At 35.8% G+C, this 18,544-nt stretch overlaps 1 protein-coding gene across 1 annotated transcript in view; it reads left to right on the top strand.

Annotated features, from left to right (window-relative positions):
• The first annotated feature begins 680 nt into the window (after positions 1-680).
• The window catches only part of tspan18b (tetraspanin 18b), a 52,890-nt gene continuing 35,026 nt past the window's right edge, over positions 681-18,544 (top strand). Inside the window, 1 exon segment of the mRNA XM_051135055.1 lies at positions 681-783. The gene's annotated coding sequence lies outside the window, so the exon portion shown is untranslated.

Genomic DNA, 18,544 nt, shown 5'->3' on the forward strand with positions numbered 1-18,544 from the left:
TCTATCTATCTGTCTATCTAAATCAAATCATTTAACCCATGACATTCCTGTTTACAAAGAGTAAAATTCTTCAGGCTTTGAAACAATGGTGCACCATTAGACATGAATTATGGGGTTTTCCTGAAAGCCAAAACCATGTATGAGTATTATCTTTGACCGTGTTCCAGAAGCAACAAAAGCAGTGCCGGGTTAGGTTAATGTATCCTGTACAATATTTTTGAAATGCACTTAACCAGAGATGTTAACCATTTGTCCAGCCTACATGATCTTCACAGCCTGTCAAGCTACGTCAAATATGGTGGTATGCTGTAACCAGATACGCCATGCAATCAAATCTTATCTTATCAGGTGTTATTGAGAAGAACTTGAAAATGATGTTGTTCTTAAAACTAGAGGAATTTGTGATGAATATCTTATTTTAAACCAAGCCCCGCCATGTATTCTCAAGTGGTTATCGAAGGATTTGCAAGTACACAGGCCTTAAATCTTACATTCCAGCTGTCTAACTTCATGCGTGCTATAACTCTATATCCATTAGAGGGTTTTGGTGAATTTGTCCACCTATTTCTGGACCTTATTTTGGTAGTCTGACATAAAGGTTTGCTGCACTTGTTCCATAAAGCAGACTCCGACCAGTTTTCAATTAGTCAGGCACTTGTGCGTGAAGATATTGGCTCTGAGGGATCCATTAATGCCGGCCTCTGGTGGCTTTGTAGTTTAGCTAAATGCTGATGTCAGAAGCACTCAAAGACTTCACTCACACAACTCAACGCGGGCTCAGAGGTAAGACTGGAGCCTTAACCTTTACATTCCTCTGAGCTGTTGCAGGGTATTCGAGAAGAACCAGCACAATCTAATGGCTGTTTGTAGCTATATAATGTTTTTGTGATTTGGGGTAATTTGTATAAATCTGCTTGCGGAACAGTGATGTCATGCGGAACATGTCACCTGTATAAAAATTCTGTCTAAAAAATTTTTTTTAGACTACATTCTTAGAATTATGAAATCATTCAGAATGTCCTATGGAAAAAAGCAAATCAATGTGACACCTCATTTGCTCATTTTTAAATACACTCTGCTACATTTTTTAGGTGTATTGCTAAAGAAATTAATCATGACAGTTATTTATTTTTAGTTTAATGGTCACTTTTGTTTGTATTTTTGGTAATTATCTAATGAAAATTCTGTTTAGAGGCATGAAAATGAGCCGATTGATTATTTAGAGGTGTATCAAACTAACCTACTAAGAGCTAAAGTGGTGGACTGATGTGTTATGGAAGAGGGAGCTTGTGATGTTCTGCTTGAGCAGACACGGAATCTTTCCTTCACTAAAGCGTTGAGCTTCTGGAAATGATTCTTTGGTTCTTCGTCGTGGGAAGTCCCTGTTGAGAGCAAGAGGCCCGTCTCCAGGCTGTAATATTAATATCAGTTGACATGGCGGCAAATGAACTGGTCGTCAGGGCTGGTTTGATCTCCACTGCAGTTCCCAGATCTCTAATCGGCGCAGGTGATTCATTCCACCCTGAGCTCTTATCCAGCCTCCAGTGAAATGCCCTTATTGACAGCAGAGCGAAGGCCCTGGGAGAAAAGGAGGTCAAGTCATCACTTTCTTCCAAGTTTCAGGCATCAGAGCTACACGAGTTGGCAGTTTGTAGTCTGCAGAGGATCTGGAATGAGATAGAGTATCTATTGCCTTGAAAAGAAAATTGCTTTTCCCCCCCATTTGCTGGAGGACTCTCATCTAATGCGTGTGACATGGGGCGCTTCACCCGGTAATGGGTTTTGGGGCCTCGTTGCCTCTGAGACATATGAAATTTGCAAAGGAGCTGTGTAGATTAATTACCATGAAGAATATGTGTGCTTTGGTCATAGATTCTTCAAAAATTAAGAGGCTTGTCAAGTATGACCTGCCGCCATAGAACTTCAATTGTGAATGCGTAGATCTTTTTTGTTACGCCAGTACCGGCGAAGAGAAACTTTAGAGGATGCAGCTGAGGGCTCCAAAGTTCATTCAAGACAGGGATGTCCACTGACCCTGGTAAATAACAGGACCACTTTATCAAGAGGAAACAGGCTGCTTGTTTGTGTTAGGCGTAATGCTTATCTATTATTCAGGCAATTTCCTTCAGTATTAGTGTGCCGGGAATATAATGAGGTGAAAGTATGCATATAACAAGCTGGGTCCTACAGATAGCTAAGGGTCTCACAGTCATTATTTAATCTTTACCCACAAAGAAATGCAGATTTTAGATGTTTTACACGCTTATATTTTTCCACGCTCCAGTTTTTAAAGTGTAGGCTTTATATGGAAGCCTTGTGTGTCCATTCAAAATGTTATCTCCCTAAATATCTGTATTTTAGTTACAGATAGAAATCTTGCTACAGGTACAGTGATTAAACAGGAGAACTTTAATAGAGAAGTTTGGAGTCAAGGCCTCGTTAAGCAGCTTATTAAATTTAGTTATTAAGGTGGCTTACTTTCCTTTGAATAGTCTGTTTAATGAATAGTTGAAGCAGTCGACATTGGTAGTGGGCTTGATTTTTGATTTGAGAGGAATACAGAATGACTTTCTTTCAGGTTGCAAAGAATAACTGGCACACTTGCTCGCTGTTAATGCCTGCTGGTAATTCAGTAAAAAGCCTGTTAAATTTACTGTAAAAAATGGGATGCCATTTTGGTCCCTAGGTCTATATATTGTACAGACTACAGCTGGGTTTCCATCCGAAGTTTTGAATTTACCTTGTGTGCAAAACTGGAATATCGCATAAAACATTTGCGAATAAGCACAGTTTCCATCCATCAAGCCAAAGAGAACAAAATCATAATTTCCTGATAAACTGGCAATAAATATCACAAAGAAAAGTAGGAGAAGCCACTGAATATAAAGTTTTTCATATATAATAAATTACTTGTGCCTCAGAGCAAGCAGGCAAAACAATAAATGCGGTCATTGCTTTCGGAAGTGGATGCCTGTGGTTTGGGAACGCAGTCGTGCAAAATGATTGGTCCATTGGTTAGTCAAGTTATTCCGTCCCATAGCGCAAAGTCACATGAATTTTTTTATATGCATGGAGTAATGTCAAAAACCACCTCAAGTGAGCGTAAAAACTTTTTTGCGAATTATGGAATTTTCTTTCGAAATCGTTTTTTATGCAATACTTCAAAATGCACATAAAAACAGGGTGATGGAAACAGCTTACACATAGTATATATCACAACTGGTATGGAGAATCTGAAAATTTTACTAGTATTGGTACTGACTGCTGAAAACCAGCTTGATCTCATTATTTATATATAGGTATAAGTATGTAACATTTACAGGTACAAAATGTACATTTTGTACATTTTGATTGATTTGATTTTAATTTATTGAAAAATGCCAAAAGTGGTACCAAAAGTAGTCTAAATAATGACGCTTTGCAGTCAGAGTTCTCTCTGGTGGAAATTTGTGTGAGATACAGAGCACAATTTAAGTTGTTAATTGTTGAAAATATTATTCTGATACATTCTGTGAAGGCTGACAGAGAATGATTGAGGCATAACTGAGAAAATGCCTTTTGTGTCCCACAGCAAACGAACTAAATATTACATGAGAAATAATGGTTAAACGAAAACAGAAATGTTATTCATTTTAAAGTTTCAAAATTTAGTCTTTTTTAACATTATGTAATCCTCGAAACGAGGTGGCAGCAGAAATCACACAGAATATTGAGGGTTCCCCCGAAAATAAAAATTGTGTTATTAATTACTCACCCTCATGTCGTTCCAAACCTTTGTTCATCTACGGAACACAAATTAAAATTTTTTGGTGAAATCTGAGAGCTGAAATCTGAGGTGAAATCCAACGCAAGTAGTTAAAATAGTCCATGTGACATCAGTGGTTCAACTGTAATTTTAAGAAGCTACGAAAATATTTTTTTTGCGCAAAGAAAACAAAAATTATGACTTTATTTAATAATTCCCTCTTTTCCGTGTCTGTCGACATTTGTTCACAAGAGGAAAACGACGCATATCTTACTGTGTTGTACACTGTAAAAAGCTTTCACCAGTTTCAACTTAAAAACTTAAGTTCAGCAGCTGCCTTAGTTAAATCAACTTAAAACTACTTAAATCAACTTAAAAGTCATTTTAACTCATTACAATAAAAATGAGATAAAATTACTTGTACTTTTAAATTGATTTAACCTGTGAGTTGAAATTACTTGTACTTTTAAGTTGATTTTACTTAAAATTTTAAGTCAGCTGCTAAACGTAAGTTTTGAAGTTGAAACTAGTGAAACCTTTTTTTGTCGCATGTTAAGTAAATGAGTAAACTGCGTTATTTAAAAAAAATATATGATTAAAAACTTAATGTCATTATTATGACAACTGAATACAATATAATGAAAATGTTAATGTCACAATTTCAGTATTCATAATGATTTGTTTGTAAGTCTGTAAAGCTGTTCATATGTAAATAATTTATGTTTTAGATGTTAAAACGTAATATTGTACATTTAGATGCTTATAGTTATAGTGTCTTTGCAAATGAAAGTAAATGCATGTTTGGTAGAACCACACTTTATGTAGAAATACTGCAAAAGTACATGTATTGTTTTGAACAAAAAATAGATATTTGCTATAAATTATGGAATATGGTAAAAGTTATAAAACCATTTACCATTCACAGTACGTTAAATTACATGTAAGGTCCTGGTAAGTCATTTTTCACTGTATATGATAAAGGAAATCTACAGGTAACAACTTAACAGTTTTTGCAGTTTTTACATTCAAATTCTAAACTTTTTTTTGCGTTTTGTTGATAAATAAGGTTTTGGTAAAATAATTTCACAAATCCATGGGCTGTTTATAATAGTGGTTCACACACTCATCCTTGTATATCCTCAGATATTGAGTAAAAGAGCTCTGTTGATTTGAGTTGCTCTCTTCGTGACATTTGTATGGCCTGAACACAGACAGTTGTTTCTCTCAGTATGGGCTCACATTATAGTAAAGGCCTGTTTCTCCACTTGACACAGTTAAACTCCTCACTACTCCTGACTCAGGCATATTTGTGTGCTTCTGATCTTTCTCTTTTTTTTTCTTTCTCATTCCAGTAGGTTTATTCCCCAGATTTTTCCCTGTACTCTCCACCTCTGTTTCCCCCTTCCTCTGGGTTTTTGGTTTTGGTAACATTTCTGCGGTCGCTCCTGTGTATTCAAGTGCACAGAGCAAACTCAAAAGCCATTACTCTACAGACAGACATTCCTTTGTGGAAAGCATTTTGTAGGTTTTAGTCTCTTTCTGTGCTCAGTGGTGTTAAGATGTTCACTACTGTTAAGCTCTTTTGAGATGATCAACAAACACGTTGTTCTGTCTTTGAATACCACCCACACATACAAGGACATTAGCATGCATTCACACAAACACACACTCTTACAGCAGAGTGGAACGAGCACAGCTGGCTCAAGTCCATTAGCTTTGTGTGTTTAAGGTCTTTACTCTGTGATACAATATTAAAAAGGCTGTTCTGTTTAGGATCATGTCTTGAATTCTGGACTTTGTACTGATATCCTGTAATTTATATAGCTGAAGCTGAATGTAGCTTACGGGTGCAGTGTTTCTATTTGGAGATAGTGGTTTAATAGCAGAACTTGCATGATATTTTGGGCTAAGCACTAAAATCTCAATGTGCTGAGATAAGCTGTCCTTAAAACACAAATATGATGAGTATTACAGTATATGAACCATTTGGACATAAATGGGTTATGTGTTGTTTTCCCCTAGATTTTATTACCATTATGCACTTTTATGCATTATGCATTAGTACATCATATTAATATGCTTCTGTAGAACCAAGATGTTTCTGCATTAGAATGTATTCATGTTTTTATTCATTCTGTCTTTAATTTCAAAACACATTAGGCTGGTGTAAAAACACAGTTAACAGTTCAAGCTTAACAAAACAAGAGTGATACAGACAAAAACATTTTATATTTGTACACATTATGAATCAAATGTTTGGAAACACCAAGTCATTCTTTCTTTTGACTATTTTCCATATTTTAGAATGATAGTCAAAACTAAAAACAAAGACAAATGACAGTTTCTTTGAAAATTCTCTGATGACTAGAAAGTTCAAAAGTTCAAAACAACATTTATTTTAAATTGAAATTTTTTTGTAACATTATGCATGACTGTCACTTTTGAAAATGTAATAGATCCCCACTGACTAACATAAACACAAAAAAATAAAATAAAATAAATAAATAAAAACTTAATGACCACAAACCCTTAAAGAATTAGTTCACTTCTGAATTAAAATTGCTTGATAACCAAGATGTTCATGTCTTACTTTCTTCAGTCGAAAAGATATTAAGTGGACTTCAATGGGGATCAACGGGTTAAAGGTCTAATTTGCAGTTTCCATGCAGCTTCAAACGGCTCTACACGATCCCAGCCGAGGAATAAGGGTCTTATCTAGTGAAACGACTGGTAATTTAAAAAAAAAAAAAAAAAAAAAGTGTATACTTTTTTTTTTTTTTAACCACAAATTTACAATTGCACTAGTATTGTGTCCACAACTTCACACATTACGTAATCACGTTGCAAAGGTCACATGTGGTTAGTTCTTCGTCTGTGTACTTTGGTTCAAATGGTAGGGTAGGGTGAGAAACTCCATCTCAGTTTCTCCTTCAACTTTAAAATTGTCTGATATCGTTGTTACCATTTTTTTTGTAAATGGCGCTTCGCACGTTTGCATTGTCGGTACTGTCACCTACGGCACATTTGACCTTTCCAAGGTGACCACATAATGCGTGAAGTCAAGCTAGTGCAAGACGAGCATTTGTGGTTAAAAAAGTAAATAATTTTTTTTTTTTTTTCCTTATTCCTTATTTTCCTTATTCATTGGTTGGGATAGTGTGGAGCCCCTTAAAGCTGCACTGAATTTGCAGTTTGGACCTTCAACCCAAGAGAGATATGAAGAGAAATCCTGGAATGTGAACCTCAAAAACTTTAATTTCTTTTGCACCTGAAGAAAAGAAAGACATGAACATCTTGGATGACTTGGGGGTTAGTAAATTATGAGGCCATTTTAATTCTGGAGTGAACTAATCCTTTAAACAGAAGTAAAGTATGGGAATTATTTATTGACCAAAACAATGCTAAACAAGATTCCAGCACTATACACTCTGGGAATTCTCTTAGCTTCATGAAGTGCATCCTGGGATGATTTGTAAACAGTGCTGAAGGGGTTTACATACACGCTGGAGACTTGCTGGATGATTTTTCTTCACAATCTGGCCAAACTCCTCCAGAGCATTTCCTTTAGGTATAGGATTAATTTTAGTTTTTTATTATATGTGACCACGGACCCCAAAACCTGTCATAAGGGTCAGTTTTTTAAAATTTAGATGTATACATCATTTGAAAACTGAATAAAAAAAATTGTTAGGATATATTTGGCTAAGATACAACTTAGGGCTGCACAATTAATTGAATTTCTAATTGTGATTACAATTACAGATGCCACAATTATGTAATCATTCAAAGGCAAAAAAAAAAAAAAAACAACAACTAGATCCACTTACATTATTCTGCTTGCTTAAGATGTGGGTGTGTGTGTTTTCCCTACAGGTTATCTTAAGGTTATTTTTCATTGTTATAATTTTTATATTTTAACATTATTTTTATATTTAAAGAAGAAACTATATACAAAAAGGTGGCATGCAATGCTTCAAACAATGGTATAAAGCTATTCAAAGCATCATTAAATGTAAATTGTGATCACCGTAATTACAATTTCAACAGAATAATTGACAGTTATGATTGTTGTCATAATTGTGCAGCCCTAATGCAACTATTTGAAAATCTGGAATCTGAAATATTGAGAAAATCGCCTTTAAAGTTGTTCAAATGAAGTTCTTAGTAATGCATATTTCACTCACAATAACAATGAAATGTTGCACTTTTGTAAAATACTTAAAGGAACACTCCACTTTTTTTTGAAAATAGGCTCATTTTCCAACTCCCAACTTTCCAGTTTTATCGTTTTCTAATCCATCTCCAGGTCTGGCGGTAGCACTTTTAGCATAGCTTAACATAGATCATTGAATCTGATTAGACCGATAGCATCTCGCTCAAAAATGACCATATATAATGACGATATTTTTCCTATTTAAAACTTGACTCTTCTGTAGTTACATTGTGTACTAAGACTGACGGAGAATGAAAAGTTGCAATTTTCTAGGCTGATATGGCTAGGAACTATACTCTCATTCCAGCATAATAATCAAGGAACTTTGCTGCCATACCATGGGCGTAGCAGGCGCAATGATATTACGCAGTGCCTGAAAGTGACCGGCACTAAGTTTATGTAGATGCAGAGTTGCAGCCAGCAGAGTTGACGGCTGCGTAATATCATTGTGCCTCCTGCACCCATGGTACGGCAGCAAAGTTCCTTGACCTAGCCATATCGACCTAGAAAATCGCAACTTTTCATTTTTCGTCCGTCTTTGTACACGATGTAACTACAAAAGTGTCAAGTTTTAAATAGGAAAAATATCTAAACTCTTTGGTCATTTTTGAGAATGGTCTAATCCAATTCAGTGATCTATGCTAAGCCAGACCCAGAGATCAGCTGAATAGATTCGAAAACGGTAAAGCTCAACTGTTTAACTCTAGGGGAGTTGGAAAATGAGCCTATTTTCAAAAAAAAGTGGATTGTTCCTTTAAAGCAATCAGGGTGCGTTTTCTGCCGTCTTGGTCTCTTACTTGAGCGCCAGACTTCATAACTCTGTGTATACTTGCCTTACAGACATAAAATATATCTATAGAGAGTGAAATGTCTGCTTTTAAATGAACCAATTCAAATAGAAAACAGATTTTCTGTGAATTTGCAATCCGTATGAAACATGCATACAGGCGCATCACTACTGCGAAGATGACGAGACATTGTCGCCGACTTCATCTCTTAAGCCAAAAACAAAGAAAGCTCTAGTTTATCAAAAAATTATTGAAATGTTAATGCAGTCTCCTTGCTGTTTTTCCCAGATGCTAGTGCACTGTGGCAAGCTTTTTTTGCATGCGCTTATTAGGCTATGTAGGCAATTACAGGCTCATTATTATGATTTATATGGTTTATTAATAAACGTGCGACTAATGCTTAAAATGAACGACTACTAGTCAACCAGAAAAATCTTTAGTCGAGGGCAGCCCTAGTCCAAACTTTTGACAGGTAGTGTGTAAATAACCGTTCCTGTCAGATAGACTAAGAACCACAGTGCTTTCAATTAAACTGACAAAACCACAACCGAACTGACAAAAAACATTTGTATGTCAGTGTTAATGTCAAGTACAATACATGTCTGATTCTCCAGAACATTTCCCCAGTCTCCTGAAAATGTATCTGACAACTTCCTCGTACAAGTCTGCCACATCAGATGCCACTATATATATATGCCTGGTGTTTAATAGCAGATTAAGTTGACATGTTCTGTACTTTTTAGTTTTACTCTTCCTGATTTTTTTATGAGATGCCATAAATGTTTCAGCCAGGCTTCTTTACCCATATGTGGCTTTCAACAGATTTGTTGGGTCACTAAAGTTAAAGCCATCTTGTGGCTTTTAGGGCCATGTCGTGAAGCCCCAGGCATCATTCTGCAGGACGGCGATTGTCAGTCAGCTTTCTCGGTTCAATGCAGGGCCATGAGGAAAGCTGCCTTCTTTAATCATGAGATAACGTGATCACAGGAAGGTGGAGTATTGTCACATTGTGTGGTCATTAATGAGGAAACTACACGCTTCTCCATTCAAGCTGCTGAGGAAATATTTAGGGCAGTGATATCATTCCCCACTGATTAGGCTGGACAATGGATGAAATAGACCATGAAGTCTAATCTCTTCCTTTTCTAATCTCTGCTCATATTTGGAAACTGCCAGAGGAAAAGACTGAGCACCCTTCAAAGGTAGTAAATGCTCTGTGTGAGCATCATTTGCATGTTACTGATTATTTTAACATAAATTGAATGTGCCAGCTTGTGTTTTTGATGATGGAGAGAACAGGATTGTTCGAGACTGAAGGTTACAAGGTGCTTATTCTGATTCGGTGCTGCATTTTTGGGCTATGATTGGCAAGTTAAATCCTCATGCAGGTCAAAGAAGGAGAGCTTCAGGAAATGATAAACCTGGGCTTGTGTCCCAATAATTAGTCACATGTTCTTTTGCCAGCTAGTGGCCACATTACGCTGACTTAATTACAACCACCTGCTTGAGACGGTAAGACTGAAAACATCAGACCCAGCAGTTGAGGCAAGTCTCCAGCTGTTTGCTCTTTTGGGATAATCTTATGATTGGCAAGTTGTAATGTTTTTCTTGGGTCCTGAGAGACCATGGCATCTGAGATGGTGTAAATCAACCAAAAATGGATATTTCAGTGCTGCACTTCTTTGCCTGCCAAAATGTCTTAGAGTAGAATATGAGATGTTCCCCCCAGACCTAAAATAGCCCAATAAAACTCCATTAACATAGAACAATAGAAGTGGAACTCACTGGCTTCATTGTTTGGCTAACATTCGGGAAAAATAAATGGGAAATAAACAGAGATGTAATTAATAATTGGAAAGTGAATGATTTCTGTTTACTGTATGCTAAATGCTTATTTTTTTCATGGAAAAATGTGCGTCATCCATCATTAGTCTTGAAGAAATGTCAACTTGTTTTGTTGTGAAAACTGTTTTCTTTGTTAAATTGAAAAGCATTTAATTTTTCCATTCAAATACTGACTTTATTTTTCAATGCATGTCAAAACATTTTTTCCTCATACTTTATTTTTTTCCTTATAGTGTTTTTTTTTATATTAGTACCTTATGATAACCTTGTTTGACCCTAATGTTCAAACACAGACATCAAAATTTAATTTAAATGTATTCATTTATTGACTGACTGATTGATTTTAGTGGGCGATAGACACTGTAGTGCTAAGCATGCATGAAATGGTTCACTCATATCTTATTATTCACTCATCTTTTTCACACCACACTGATCAAAGCTTAATTTTATAGTTTGAAGTTGATAGAATGATAAAAACCCTTTTCAATTCCTTCCCATAAGCCCTTAAATATTGTGCCTGAATAACTTACCTGGCCTTTGAAGTCCAAATAGATTCTGTGTCTTTTAAAATACCTTATGAAATGTGATTTGAAGCATTTAAAAGCACAGTTAACTCAAAAATGAAAATCCTGTCATCTTTTATGCCTGCTCAAACTCATTTTAAAGACTATCCTGCTGCGATGTGTCTGGCAGGCTGCATTTGGGAGCTACAGCAGAGGAAATTTTCATTTGAAGTATAGCATGAGTTGTATGCACCACTTTTGATACCGTTAAAGGAGTCATGAACTGCCTTTTTTATTATTTTGTGCTGTTCTCTGAGATCCACATATAGAATTGCATTTTGGTTCCATGTTAAAAAATAAAAATAATCATAGATTATGAGATTAAAGTCAAAATATTTTGAGAATAAAGTTGAAATTATGCAAATAAAGTCACAATTTTGAGAATAAAAGTCGAAATGTTTCAAGAATAAAATCTAAATATTTTGAGAATAACATTAAAATGAATTTGTAGCAATTACGAGATTAAAGTTGTAATATTCTGAGAGTATATTCTAGCCTATTGCACATGCAAATGGCCCAGATTGGGAGCACCAGGAGATATTCCAAAGTCTAAGCTTTCAAAATCTGTCAGTGTTATAGTGAAATACAAACAATATGTCTATTACCAGAATGTGTTTTTCACGCTGGCGTGTGGCGTGACAGATCGATGTATTCGCCTCATTTTAAGTGGCATGTCAATCAGTCTTTTTTTCATTCATTTAATTAAATTAGGCTATATACATATATATATATATATATATATATATATATATAAACCTGAAATAAAGAGAAAAACACATAAATAAAACGAATTTAAAAGCTGAGCTGTGTTATATTAAATTTTATATTAAAGTTATATAAAATTTTTGCAATTACTGGGTGGCTGGTGTGCAACAAATAATGAATGGAAGATGTTAAATATTATTTCAAATCATTTACTGTTTTTTACAAAATTTTGACTTTATTCTTGAAACATCTCGACTTTATTCTCAAAATATTAAGACTTTATTCTAGTAATTTTGACTTTATTCTTGAAATATTTTATTTTATTTTTAAAATATTATGACTTTAATCTCGTAATTTTAGATTTTTTAACATGGCACTAAAACTCTGTTGTACACACATAATGTTATCAAGAGTTTTACATCAAAAACATCATAATTTAGGAGTAATAGGCTATTTTCTGTCGTGTTTTGACTCCGCTCATCAGAACGCTCTGTTTGAATAGACACGGCTGTTTGTAGACTCAGATGTAAATGCCCCCTGGTATGATTGGCTAGCAGTTGTGTATGTTTAACAGCCTACATCCTTCACAGATGGATGCTGATGTGATTTAGGTTTAAAATGCATAATTATACACTAGTACACATCAAACGATCTGTAATAACAGACAAAGCAATAGTGACCAGCTAAAAAAAACAGTTACTCACACATTACTGTCAGCATCGTCTTTTAGTTTCAGTCTTTCTGAAAATCACGCATCGAATTGTGCCTTAAATAAAGTAAACAAAGGATGGAGTTTTTACTGATGTGGTCTGGAATTTCATTAAAAATACAGTTCATCCACTTGTTCCTAATGTTGGGATCAGAAGAACTGTTTTTCCACAACTTCGCACTGTTCAATGTCTTGTTTTCGTCGGAGCCATCTTTATCGTTTGGTTTCTACATAGACCTGTGTTCGCCTCTCTTATTTACACTACATGTGTGAATTGGTGGGTGGGGCGAAACAGGCAGTGATGTAGAAGCAGGCATTGATCATCTTCTGCGGAGGCGGAGTTTAGCCACACTATTACATCATAAACTGGCAAATTCTACAACCTGTTGTTCTGGCAATATTAGCTGTTTTTCGACTAATGAGAAGGTTTTGAGTTCTGAAACTTACAGGATTTTTTTTGCTATAGTCAAATGACCTCTTATATGTCAAAAGATCAAGGGAATTTTGATTTCTCAGGTCATGACCCCTTTAATTTTCCTTGTGTCACTGACTTTCTTCCACGTCCCGAAGGTTTGAGATTTGCATTACTCATAATTTTTACACAACTGTAATTATGTGAAATTTGGTGAATAGGTAGAAAGATTTATTGTTCTTCTCAGCCTATTTCTCAACAAAAAGGAAATCATTGAGTTGGAAGTGTCAGTCAGCAGAATCCAGTCCAAAAAGAGATCTGAGTCAAAATGAGTCAGATAATCTGTGTGGCCCTGTTTACGCTTGTTTTGGAGAACAAAAACTGAATTTCAAGAATTGGCTAGAGACTTTCAGAGGCAATTGAAGACATATGGAACAAGCATCAGCCTACAAGATCAGTTGTAAACGGCATGTTTTACCTTTCATCTAATCAACAACTGGAGCAGCAAACCACCCAGAGTTATGCTACAATAGAAATCAGCTCAAAGGGAAATCTTCCAAAAAAATAAGAATATGAATTAATTGACTGTGTAGTATGTCGTGTTGGTTTTATAGAACAGTATATAAAGTTTCATTCATTTGACCAGTGATGGTCCAATGATTTACCTCTTCCTTATTTTCCATTTACAGATGCCATTTCCTTAAAAAAGCAGAGAATGTGTATTATGATATAGTATGTGTGAGCCTGAGATGTTCTCTTAACTTTCTCAGCACATTCATTTATTGTCCCACTGGTGTTCCATCATCTTCTGTGGTGGAAACCAATTGACTTGTGCTCCTATTGAGACCTCTTCTTGGATGCCCTCCAAATGATCTCATGTTCCATAGTTTCTCCGACTCCTCCTCATGTGCCATAAATCATCGTGATGTAATCTTTCACACTGCCGTTCCCACAGCTGGTGAGCTGAAGCGCTTGTTCTAGTGGAGAGTGTTGCGTAGTGACCAGTTAACATCAGGTTTTACATCTCAGGGCAGAAACGACCGAAATGACCTCTCGTATTCCTCTGATACACACGTTTCTGAAATTTCCAATTATTCCGACTGAGGTCTTTAAGGTTATAGACTGTTTTTGCAGTGTTTATCCAGGCGAATGAGACTGAACACATTTTGAGAATCGTAAAACCTCTCAGAGTGCTTATGTCTGGTATTTGCATTTAGACCTGAAGATTACATCTGATTTTCTAAGAGTATTTGTGTTTGCGTTAAGCGTGATCCCTCTTGACGTCTCTGTGCTTCTACTCCCATGGCCGGGGGGAGGAATGTTTCTAAAAGCACTGAGAGATTTTTTACAAGACCTTACTGTGGAAAAAATGTCTGGTCGTTTTGCCACTTACCCCTCCCGGATAGTCTCCTCCTGAGATCCTGTAAAAAGCAGGATATCTACCCTAGGATGTCTTGTTCTTTACTTCCTGAGGGTAATGGGATTTTGGGAAATTGCAAAACAGAAACATTTTATGAACTGATTATAGGAAAAATACAAGCCTTATTGATGTCTGAAGGACCCAAGTGAATCATATTTCGCTCTTAATTTATCATCTTGTGTCAACGGCTTTGCTTTGAACTGCTAAGCAAAATTAGCCTAAGTTTAATTAACGTCAAAGCATTTGAAACACCAGACAGAAAGATGGAAACGCTAACAATGTTTTTTCAGATTTCAGGCACAGCCAGAGCTTTAGCAAACCATACAAAGGTGTAGGGGTTAAACAAAACATGCCCATTTACGAGGAGATCCCACTGTTGAGCTTCTGCCTGATGAGGCCAGTGATTCTGTTCTAAGGCTTGATGTGCTTATATCCCAGCATGACTTCTGCTCTTTTTGCTCCTCCGGTTGTGCCCGTGAAATCGGCGCAGTGCAGAATTACCATTCAAGCCTCAAGCGATGTCAAATCTCAGTCTAGATCAATTATAGCATCCAGCTTCTCTTCCGAATCTCTGTCTGACAGATGCTGCGGTTTTATACGCGTGTATCAAAATCTCATATTCACACACGTGAAATCCACTGATTAGGTGTCTTGAGAGGAGGATGTGGGTGGAGAGGGGATTGCAGTCTGGTGTTTTTGTCATTTTTGGGATATTTGAGGTGAACAGATAGATATAGATAGAAACTTGTTTTAATTTTGAGATTTGTAAGTTGTTGTTTAAGAAATAAATACTTTTATTCAGCAAGGATGCATTACATTTTATCAAAAGTGAAATGGATTTTACATTATTAAATAATAAATCAAATAAATGTTGTTCTTTCGAAGTTTCAAAGAATCCTAAAAAATATGTCAGTTCCCACAAAAATGTAGCACGACTTTTCAATATTGATTGGTTTTCAGTATCAGCATGATATTGATTTCTCAATGATTTCTGAAGGATCATGTAACACTAAAGACTGAGGTAATGAAAATTCAGCTTTGCCATCATAGGAATAAATTAAATATATTAAAATTATAAATATATTAAAAGTTATTTTAAATTGTGATAATATTTAGAGGTTCAACCGCTTGTTAGAATGGCCAAGGATCAGCAAAAGTACGAAATCGCTCATAATTCCTAAACCGTTCATCGCAGGCTCAAGTGTCTTATGTTGTTGGAATCCTTGTCATTCAGGTGAAATTTTTTCAGATATTTAGAATTTCTTGAAAAACCTACTTTTGTGAACTACTTCTAGGTTTTTTTGCCTGATCGGAACCAATCTGGTGCAGGAAAGATTCTCTGGAGAGTGAATATCAATAATTATCAAAAAATGGACGCCAAGACATTCGAAGGGGGCAGGGCTGCCTTTACTAAAATGGCTATAACTTTTGAACGGAATGAGATATTTTTGCCAAACTCACAATGCATATGTAAAAGTTGAGGTCACATGAGAAGAGTCGTGGAGCTTGGCCACTTGGTTGTGCTGTAAGAGGGAAAAAAAATACAAAACAAATAAACTAAGGACATTTGCATATCTTAAAAAACATGCTCGCCATAGGCCGATGAACTTTGAGCACCTATTAGACCAGCTTAATGTAGGTTGATCAGAATAAAATTTGGTTGGCTGTTTGACTCATGGCCCTAGTCTGTGATTTTTCAAGGCCATAAACGATTGCATATTGCACAGTTTTTCCACACATATGCACAATATTCGTATCATATGATAGAACTCCTCAAGATGTCTGGTGTCTTTTTTTTCACATGTGCTTAAATGACTTAAAGTGCTTGCAGATATATTTATTAATGTTATGTATTAAATTATAAATTATTAGTATTAGTATTTTGATCAGACATCTTTCAAAAACAGTTAAAAAAAAAATGTTAATTTTCAAAATACCATTGCATTATATGAATATTTACTGTTAAATACTGTAAAAATATATATTTAAATGACCACAACCAGGTAATTTACAGTTTTCCAGTTTTTCAGTGTCTTAGATAATATTTTCTTTAATAAAAATGGGTGTCACCTTGACTGTTTCTTTGAAAAACCGTAAAAGGTACTACTAAATGAAATCTTTCGCAGAACTATTCATGAATATCTATTTTTTTCATGCTGTACATTATAATTTTTTGTGTCGAAGATCTCTTGTACATTTTAAGTTCTAAAATCAGTCGGTTTCAAATCAAGTTAACCCCGGTCCAGGCTACACAATTTTAGCCCAATTTGGGCAGGATCTGCTTGACATAGAGTGCCGTGGGGATTCGTAAACGACAATAGGGACGTCGAGACGCAAGATCCAATTGTTTCATCTTGTGTAATGTGTCATAGTTGACGACCACCGTTGCCACGTCTGCGACACTTCACGAAATCACCACAGAAAGACTAGCATGTTTAATTTTTCTACGACGAGTGACTGGCCAGTGTCACATCTGTAAGAGCACAGAAGCGTCCTCATACATGCTATCAAACAAGCTGAAACGAAAGAGAGACAATAGTATCGGTTCTGCTAGGTGGATTTTTACAATGGAGGAAATCTTCAATGGCGCTATGACAATATTACTCCTGCATTTATGATGAGGGACTACCACGACAGAGTGAAAAAAAGGTCAAATAAACAATTTTACCTCAATTCTCTTTACGAAATCCAGATTTGTGTCCACTGCCAAGTTTTCTTTCTTTTTTGGGCTTTGACGACAAGACAGAGCAAAACACACTGTTTGTTAGCCATTGTTTGTTTACGCTCATGTCACCGTATCGATGACAGCACGCATGGCGTTAAAAACTGTACACTGTGAATAGTCGGGTAGCAGCGTATAGTCTGACATGTTTCTTGTTAACGATACAACAAGATTTTAGGAGTCAAAATCGGATACTCTGACTGTCGTAACCGACAAAAACAAATGTGTAGTCTGAACCGGGTTTTACAAAGGGAACCCTCAACCCATGATTTCATTTGAGATCCTGTTGCCCGTTTTTGGCCATGTCCCGCACTCATTCTGTTGTGCTGAGGTGCCGTGCTGTTTTCCCATGGTGAATTGGATTACACTGACAGCAGAGAATGTTTGGTGTTGACACAGCATGCAGCTTGGTTAGTCCTCCAAATCCCCTGCTGTTCCTGAGACCAAACAGCAGAATCTGCTCATTTTTCAAACCAATTGCTTTGGGAATATGAACTGGCTTGAGGAAAGTCCTGTGTTTGTGTAAGGGACTAAATAGTTCTTTCTCTGGTTTTAATTAAGAAAGACTCAGGGAACCAAGTGCTTCCGGTCCGGCAGATTGCGCTTTGAATTTTTACGTTTTGTCAGCAATAAATAAACAATGTACACCCTATAAGGATATATAAACAGAAGGATGAAGACTGCATTAGATTTTTTTTTACCAAATACACATACTGCTGCTTTTGAATATTAACATACATTGTTTTGACTTATAATGAATGAAGGAGGAATAAAAGTACAGTAGACACAACATCCACGACAGCTATGACGTTTGGCACGTATTTTAACGAGGACATGAAATTGACAACAGATGTAGGCACATATTTAAGAAGCTTGTCTGACACAGAGCTAAATAAATGTGGAGGACAGTGATTAAAAATTTAACTTTTAAAAATTTCCTGTTAAATTTATGAGAAAAAATGTAGATTTGGTTGCCAGAAATTCTATAAAAATCATTGACTTGTTTTTGGTTTTACAAGATGGCAAAATATAACTGTATATTTCATCAAGTCATATAATGTTAATATATTTATCTTCTTGAATCACCAAATCTTCTTTGTACTTTTTTTGTGCCTATTCATAAAACACAACAAACACGCTTTCTGAAAAAAGGTGTTTCTCCTTTTCACAGTCTGGTGGAAATGATGGGTGGTTCCAAAATACATGGTCACATGACAATAAAAATGTACAGTTGCCAAAATACAGGGGGTGGGTCAACTTACCCACTCGCCCCTATTTAATAATAATGAGGGTTTTTTTCTCTTTAATCCAGCCATAACATTAATTTTAGATCAATTAATGCAGAAAATGCATAGTATAGCTCAATTTTGCTCAAAAAGCTACTCTGTGTTGATAAAATGAGAGATCTGTATTCACCTAACA

Source organism: Labeo rohita, chromosome 18 (assembly GCF_022985175.1).
Source record: "Labeo rohita strain BAU-BD-2019 chromosome 18, IGBB_LRoh.1.0, whole genome shotgun sequence".
In the NCBI taxonomy this organism is placed as follows: Eukaryota; Metazoa; Chordata; class Actinopteri; order Cypriniformes; family Cyprinidae; genus Labeo; species Labeo rohita.